This window comes from Apteryx mantelli, chromosome 17 (assembly GCF_036417845.1).
Source record: "Apteryx mantelli isolate bAptMan1 chromosome 17, bAptMan1.hap1, whole genome shotgun sequence".
In the NCBI taxonomy this organism is placed as follows: domain Eukaryota; kingdom Metazoa; phylum Chordata; class Aves; order Apterygiformes; family Apterygidae; genus Apteryx; species Apteryx mantelli.
Genome location: NC_089994.1, coordinates 17231936 through 17239896, shown reverse-complemented (window position 1 = coordinate 17239896; position 7961 = coordinate 17231936).

Sequence of the window (7961 nt, the reverse complement as noted above, 5' to 3'; positions counted from 1 at the left end):
TGGGCCGTACGGTCCTGCCTCGCTGCAGGTCCTGACTCCCTGATGGCTGCGACCTCCAGCATCTGCCACGAACAGCGAGACCGGCTGGATGGGCGACTCCGAGAGGGACGAGGAAACGACCCGGAACTGCAAAGCTGGAGCTGGAAATTCTGTTTTACCAAAAATGCAGATCCAGCCCGTGTCGCCGCGCGGTGCTACGCGTGGTGCCCTGCGAGGCAAGTTTGTCACATCACTGAATAGTATCATCAAGCAGGTGAAACAGAAGGGCATTAATTAATCAAGCACTTAATGGCAGAGTACTTAAAACCTTGGCTTGAGACAACTTGGGCGTCGCAAGGGAAGGATTTAATGGGGCACCCGAGACCCCAGCAGCCCGAAGGGCATTTCCAGAGCGGGACCAGTAAAACCAGGGAGGTTTGTGGCCACCAAGTCCAGCCACATATGACAAATTCCATATTAATCAGAGCGCTATAAAAAGCACCGAGCAGGACCGAGCATGTTGGCACAGCCGGGGCACGGAAAGCTCAGGTGTGTTTAGTTATTCCAGCTCCTCGCACCCCCGGCATCACCCGGCACTCCCGGTGCCGGGATTTAACCACAGGGAGCGCAGCGGAGACACCGCAGTTTCACCCAGTGACTCACGCCGCTTCCCCTTCCGACTTGCTTCATCGCGCCGTGAGTTTTGCATGCAACCGGGGTGGCCGGGCTGGAGGCGCTGCAGCTCCCGGGAGCGCTTCGGCAGCTCCTGGGAGCGCTGCTGCACTTGCTGCTGCTGGAGCGAGCGAGGGCGGCTCGTCGGGGCCGGCTGCTTTACCGGCTGCGGCTGGGAAGAGATTGCAATAGGCACCTTGATGCTCCATGCGGCGGGCTGAGGTCTCAGCGACGCCGGCTGCCCCGGTCAGCTAAAAGTGAATAAACGTGCTGGGGAAAAGCAGTGCGTGCCGGCAGGGAGTCACCGCCCCTCCGTACCCGCGCCTGCTTAAAGCCGACGCTGGCCGCTTCGAACGCCCGGCGCGCAGCATCCGTCGGGGCCCGCGTTGGCCCGAGGAGGCGGCGGAAGGGCGTCGCGGTCTCACCTTTTTATAGAGGAATATGGGAGCTGCTGCATTCCAGCGGAAACCCTTCCAAAGAGCCAGGTGGGGCTTTTTCTATATATATATCTAAATAAAACTGTTTCTTTCAAAACAGAAAAAAGAGCCCTGGCAACTATCCCACGCCAAGGAAGGCATTTAATTGAAGCCGCACAAAAGGCAGCCGGTCTCACCAGCAACCGCGCTTCGGCTGCCTGCGGAAAGCTTGACGCACAGAGTCAAAGTCAAGGATGAATGTCAGCTGTCACCTCCCTAAGGCTCTCTGGTGACCTACATGCTACCGAGGGAAAAATACCCCCCGCCCGTCTGCGGCTGCACTGGGAGAAACGGTAGAGGCAGCCGGGTCTAACGCGGCGGTGCCGGAGCGGGAGCGGGGTGAAGCCTCCGTTTCCGACGGGGCAGGGAAGAGCCGCCCCCGCGCGTGCTCCTCCGCGTAGCCGGGCTCGCCGGGCTCCGCCACCGATGTCCCGCGAAGGCAGCACGGGTGGCGCGCTGGAGGAGTTAAGCTCCCGGCACGCAGCGGGCTCTGCAGGGAAGGGAAAGGTGCCCGGCCGAGGGGTGAACGTGCAGCGCTGCCGGGCGCTCGCTGCGCAGGAGCAGGCTCTGCTGGGCTCCGGGAGAGGTTTCTCCATGCCTGGAAGCCTTCCTGGCCTCCTTCTCCTCCGGACGTTTGTGCTTCAGGCTGAATCACCTGGGAAGAGGCAGCTGTGCTGGGAACAGGGTGTCCCACGCGGAGGGACGCGGGAGTAGCCGTGATGGTTCGGGTTACGCTCCCCCTTGCCAGATGAAACCTCCAGGTGTGCGCAACCTGCCAGGAGCTGTTTCCCTCCTGAAATACTGCGTCTAGGCTTTGCGACCTGCTTTTCCTCCTCGGCCGTCCCCAGCGTGCGCAGCAGCGGGGATCCGTCCTTGCTGCGGGCTTTGGCACGCCGCAAGCCCATGAAGTGCCACGAAAAAGGCCGGTCCGATCCTCGCAAGCTTTGCAAAGCCTCGCGTGGGACGTCTCCCTCCCCGTCAAGCTTGGACGTGACGGCTGCTGTCCGGGAGCACGTGCCCACCTGCAGCAGCCGTTCGTTCTGGGGCAGAAGTTTAACGCAGCCCCATACCCAGGGCCCGATTTGCTACGCGGCCGCCTGACTCGGAGCCAATGCACCGTTTCAGCCTCACACGATTGCAGTCGCGCATTGGCCTTCAGCGCAGGGACCGATTTCACCCGCTGTGCAAACACGGAACGCTCCTAATGCAAACAAGGCATCTATTTTTAAAAGGCAAAAAGCGCAAAAAGCAAAATGCGGAGGGAAAGAAGGGAAAAATCAAGTTCCTGAAGAGCAGCGATTGCAACAAAAGTGGCAAATTTCCAAGGCTCCCTTTTCTCCGCAGGTTAATTTTTCTGAATCTCCTGTCTCACCTGCTGTCTCGCAGCCTACGTTTGCGTAGAAGCCTTTGCGTAAAAGCCCAGTTTCCTGGCTAATAACCACTATTGTGTAGGTTTCTATTCGCAGCCCTTCGATTTACCACCGCACCTGACCCGAAACGCCTGTGATTTATCGCCGAGGGAGCCCGGCTGGAGACTCACACGTGAACGATCCTGGCTCTGGCTCTTGGGGCACGTCGGTGCTGCAAGCCAGGGGTGGGATTGCAGGAGCTGCGTCAAGATGGTTTCGAACTAGCTCACACCAGCCCCGACATCCCCGCGGGTGCCGTGGAGAGGGTTTCGGAGGCGAGGTCCCCGCAGGCTCCCCGGGGGCTCGTGCAGCCGGTCCCATGCGAGCGAGGTCGAAGCTAGCGCAGACGTGGCTGCGGGACCGGCCACCCCGCCTCCGCGTTACAACCGGTGGCATCATCCCATGCCGTGTACGCGAAAGCAATGGCTCAAAAGCAGCAGCGGAGTCAGCTAGCAGGCGACCTGCTGGGAACGCAGGGCTTGGAGCTGGTTTGCAGAGAGGAGCAGGGAGCCCGGGCAGATTTCAGGTGGGTGAAACCAGCCCTGCACCGGCTCCTGCAACCGGATAATCGCTGTGCTTATCCAGTCCTGAGCTCTGGCCACGCTCCCTCGGGGGCCTGGGAGATGCTGCGGTTTCAGGCACGCCACCCAACTCCACCGGCAGTCACGCGGACGCTCAGTGCGGACACGGCGAAGGCAGCCCGCGCTGAACGGACCCGCTAAAGACATCCTCCTCCCCGCCTCGTCCCGTCTCCGAGGGACGCTGAAAGCAGAGGAAGCGCCAGGGCAAAGCAGCAGCTCGCAGCGACGTGTTCGAGCTGCACGGACAAACCAGACGGGATTGCAGGGCTCCAAGCCGGCTCGAGGCACGGATTCCCCCGAATCCTTGCGCGTACCTTTTGGCGCAGCGTTACGTAAGAGCAGCCGGGCTCCTGAAAATCTGCCAGCCTCGCTAATGGGGAGCTGAGGAGGAGGTGAGAACGGAAACAAATAAACAAACGCACGTGGCAGCTACCGCCACAGTGGACCACGTTTTCAGACACTGCAAATAAGCAGAAACTCCGGGTGTCCGACGGGAGTCAGTGGGACTGTTCTGGATTTACGGGAGTGTAAGGGAAACCCAAACCTGGGCCAGCAAAGCCACCACGCTCTGAGCACTTCTAACCTGTCCCAGGCCTGGGAAGGCTTTGGTGCTCCTGAGACATCGGCCTCCTGGAAGCCAGCAGATGTCTGCAGGTTGGATGCCCTCTTCCATTTTCACTTTCATTTCAAAATCCCCGGGTGAGCCGGTGATGCCCAGGGCGGGTGGAAGATCTCTGACTCGTTCCTGCATCTCTCGTGCCGTGATGGTTCTCCGCCGGGACCCCTAGAAGCACAGCCGCCGTTCCACAAAGAGCAGATCAAGCTAGAATTGACCCGCATCCTATTTGCACTTTCACACTCACCTGACAGCTCTCCTGGTCCTCCACTCTCACTGGCTTTAATCAGAGAAACAGTTCATCCATGTCATGAGCGAGTTACGTTGGATCAGTGTAAGCAAAGAAGCCAGCTGCGTCCCAACTCAGCCGCTTGCCAGTCCTGGGCTGCTAACACACATTTCTGGCCAATGCAATGAGGAACATCCCTAAAGGGCTTTCTTCAAGCCATGTGAAGCCAAAGCCACCCCAAATGTCCCACTCACCTTTCCAAGGTGCAGCTGCCTCTGCCCCTCCTGCAACGTCCACTCCACACGGTGGGAAAATTGAAACCCTCTGTAACGATGTCTGAGCAAGGAGATCGAGGGGGGAGATGTTCAGCGAACCCCTCCACTCCCAGCCGCCTCCCTCCGTGCACAGCAAGGAGAGAGAGGAGATTATGCTCACCCCGCCACAGACCAGCTAAAGGAGGCCTGGAAAGCCCCTTGCTGGATGTGCAGCGCTGGCTGCTGTGCCCGTTGTTTTCTGTCCTCGTCCTCGAATGGCTCTGCGGGAATCAGCCGAGCCCCACGGACCCCCGCAAAAGCTTTCTAGCTGGTTATGAAACTCAGCCTTTGGCGGAGCATCGAGATTCCTGACCCAAGAGGGGAAGACGGGGGCTCCGTTCCTTGCCAAAATAGCGTCAGCTGATCCGTTACGGCTGTTCACCACCTAAAGCAGGACGAAGTCTTCTTTAGCCCTGTTTCTCCTCTTATTCTAAGCGATGGACCGGCCCTCCGTCACGATGCTCAGGGACGCTCAGCTGCGGCATGACGCACCAATCCGCTGTTTCTCCAAAGGGGTCTTGTGCTGGTCTAGCCTTAAAAGTCAGATCCGTACAACAGACTCACGGAGAAGCTGGAAACAGCTATAGCAGGAAAGTCCTACTGTGGTCACAGCTGTACCAGAAACAGAAGTGACTTAGGACGTTTTTATATGAGAAGGGTTTTACTGGCCAGTTTTAACCTTCCAAGACTTAACAGCAGAACATTTTCCCATCCGAAAATACCTTTCATCAGAAAGCCTTGAAGTACATCAACTTTGACAAAAAAAAGGTAGGAGGGGAGGAACTGCAAATAACTTTTCTACCATGTCTCAAGATTTTTCGAACAGAATCTTTCAACATTTTCTATCGAAAATGTGATTCTAACAACCTTGAGATAGACTTGTCGTTGTTGTTGACAGGTTCCTTTGCCGGGAGGTTTCAGAGGGAAACCAACGGCTGGGACTGTGAGTTTTCGGCTCCATGGAAAACTCAAGGCCTAGCTTTTGGGCGAAGCAGGGCAGGGGGAAAACAGACCCTACGTGACGGAAAACGGCTGCACAGGCCAAGGCCGGGCACCTTCCCCGTGAGCGCAGAGCAGACGCCTTGAGCGGCCTCCGGGATGAGGTGTTGCGCAAGGAAGACGAGGCTTCCCAATTTCCTCGTGTGTGGGCTGACGACCTAAGCAAAGCAGAAGCACGGTGAGCAGGGAGAAGAGCGCACGCAAGGAAATCTCGGGAAGGCGCTCTGCCGCTGGCATTCGGCCTCCGCGCTTGGTACAAATCCCTGGCAAGCCCCGGGATGCCAGCAGCAGATCCAGCGCAGCGGAAAGCCTCCATCTCCTCTTCGGGTCCCTCACCAAGGACCTGCCCGCCTGCAGCTTGCACGTCTTGTTGCTCGAGGCAGATCAATGCGCCATATGTTTTGTAAATAAAATATGACACTAAGAAAATACCTGACTCTGCGTCACCGGCTCCTTTCCGAGCAGGACACGGACCCCTTCGTCTCCAAAGCAGCCTAATGGCTTTGTCCAGCTGCTCTTCTTCTGTCTGACGAATTGCCACCGTCTACCCCCAGACTCTGGCAACATCCGAAATTTTGGGGTCGGCAAAATACTTCAGGCATCAGGAGTCAGAGGCGTCCATAAAAAGTTTATCTTGATCATAACAGCAGGATATCTGGACGCAAACAGTAGGAGCTATGAAAACATTTAAATCATGTCTGAACATCCAGTTAGGAGAAACAACATTTGACCCACATTTTTTATTTTTCCAGTGTTTGCACAGCCCTTGCAGATCTTTGTTGAAAATGTACACAAACACATTGAATTTCACGGACTTAGCAAATATGTAATCTAAAGCAAGGGGAAGCGTGGGTGACTAGCATTTCTTGGGATCCACCTACATACTGGAACAAAAAAAAAGGAGCGTTTCATGATTATCTGTACATGTATATTTATACAAAAAAAAAAATATATAAAGATATTTATACATCCTATCCCCCAGCAGCCCAGATTACGAGCAACCCTACAATAAACAAAGTAGTATGCGCGTGAGATGGGGAGGACAAATCAGCAGGGAAAGATATTTTATCCTGAGGCTTCCAAGGAATGTTACTCAAGCAGTGATTTATTTGTGGAATTTGAGGAGGGGAGGGAGGAAAAGACACAAAGGTCTCACAGCTGCAAGCAAGATAAATCGTACATCATCGTGTATTTAGCAAACTATAATGCAAACTGTAGACAAATACAAGGAAGGGGGAAATATATGAACTCTAAGCTTGAGGGTTATTGAATGCTTCAAGTCCGCATGCAGCGTTTAAGGGCAAAGGGATTTCCCTGATTGTTCCCCCTCTAGAAACAAATCATTGTTCTGAGCAACACCGGAGAAAAAAACAGTTTCAGGATATTTATAACACCTTGGCTGTGTCCCTGTTTTAATCAAGAGAAGCTGTTGTGGGGTGAGGCTTGTTATTTTCAGCAGAGAAAAATTAGCTTATTAAAAAAATAATTTTGTGGTGGCATTTTAATAACTGTGGCTTGCATGGAGTTTACTGCTGTTAAGTAAGCGTTCTTCTTTTTTGTGTTGATGTAGCAAAAACGCAAATGCAAAAGACCCTGTGCAAAAATACTGATCCGCTCTAAAAGGAGACGAAGCATTCGCAGCTGCTGTTGAGACGCAGGAGCAGAGCGGCAGCAAAGCAGGCTGGTTATCAAGGTGATGTTGGGGTCTGAATACATTTCCCTTCCTCTGCCACTTCTCGCATTTCCCCTTTGCTGCGGCTCCTCTAATGCAAATTGACGGTGCTTTGAACCTTGCCTGATTTGGTTACTCAAGTGAGATACGGTCTTTGCCCTGACCAGTCTTCTCCGAAGGGCCTGATCCTTCCTTCCAGAAGCGTGATGTTCCCAATAAATTTCCATGCTCATAGGATTAAATCTCCTGGGTCACATTCTGGAAGGCGCTGAGCCTCCCCCCCCCCCCCATTTCCCAGAGCTTTAACAGGAGTGAAAGGGACTCAGCGCCCCACGAAAGGTGCTCAGATCCATGCAGGACCGGTCCTAGGGGAGGGCACCAGGGGAGGAGGGATAACAGCTGAAGGTTGAGATAAGATAAGGGCATTTCCAGCAAAGAAAACAAGGACAGGAAGGTTTCTCTGGAAACGCAGCACCAATTTCCCTCTTTGAACAATTCAGTTAAGTCCAGAGGAGTTCGCTAGAGAAAAACCTGCCCCACAGAATTAGCAGGGATTTGGAAGAGACGGAAAGCCTTTGGCGCGAAAGAGCCGGGGTGAGGCGTTCGCCAGGAAGGCGCAGCACAGGAATAGATGTAAATCTGCAGACGCTGCCACGCTGAAGTAAATCCAAAGTAACTCTACTGTCTTCAGCGGGGCTGCTTTGGGCTCGCACCGGTGTGACCGAGATCAGCGCGTCGGCCTGGGCGTGCTCACGACGATAAGCACTTGCCGCAGGAAGCCGGACGTCGAAGCTGCGTTTTGCAACAGGCGAGAGCCCGCGCTGCCGACGCTCTGCATCCGCGTCCCCTCGTCTCCCTCCTCACGCCGGCTCCGAGGGGTGCTGAGCCTGCAAGTCCTCTGCTTCATCACCCTCCTGAACCCGAACTCTGCTCCGGCCCCACCACCGTAATAAGCCGCTATGAACATTATATAACTGTCAGCACGAGGAATCTGGCATGCACAGCGGGAGCAAT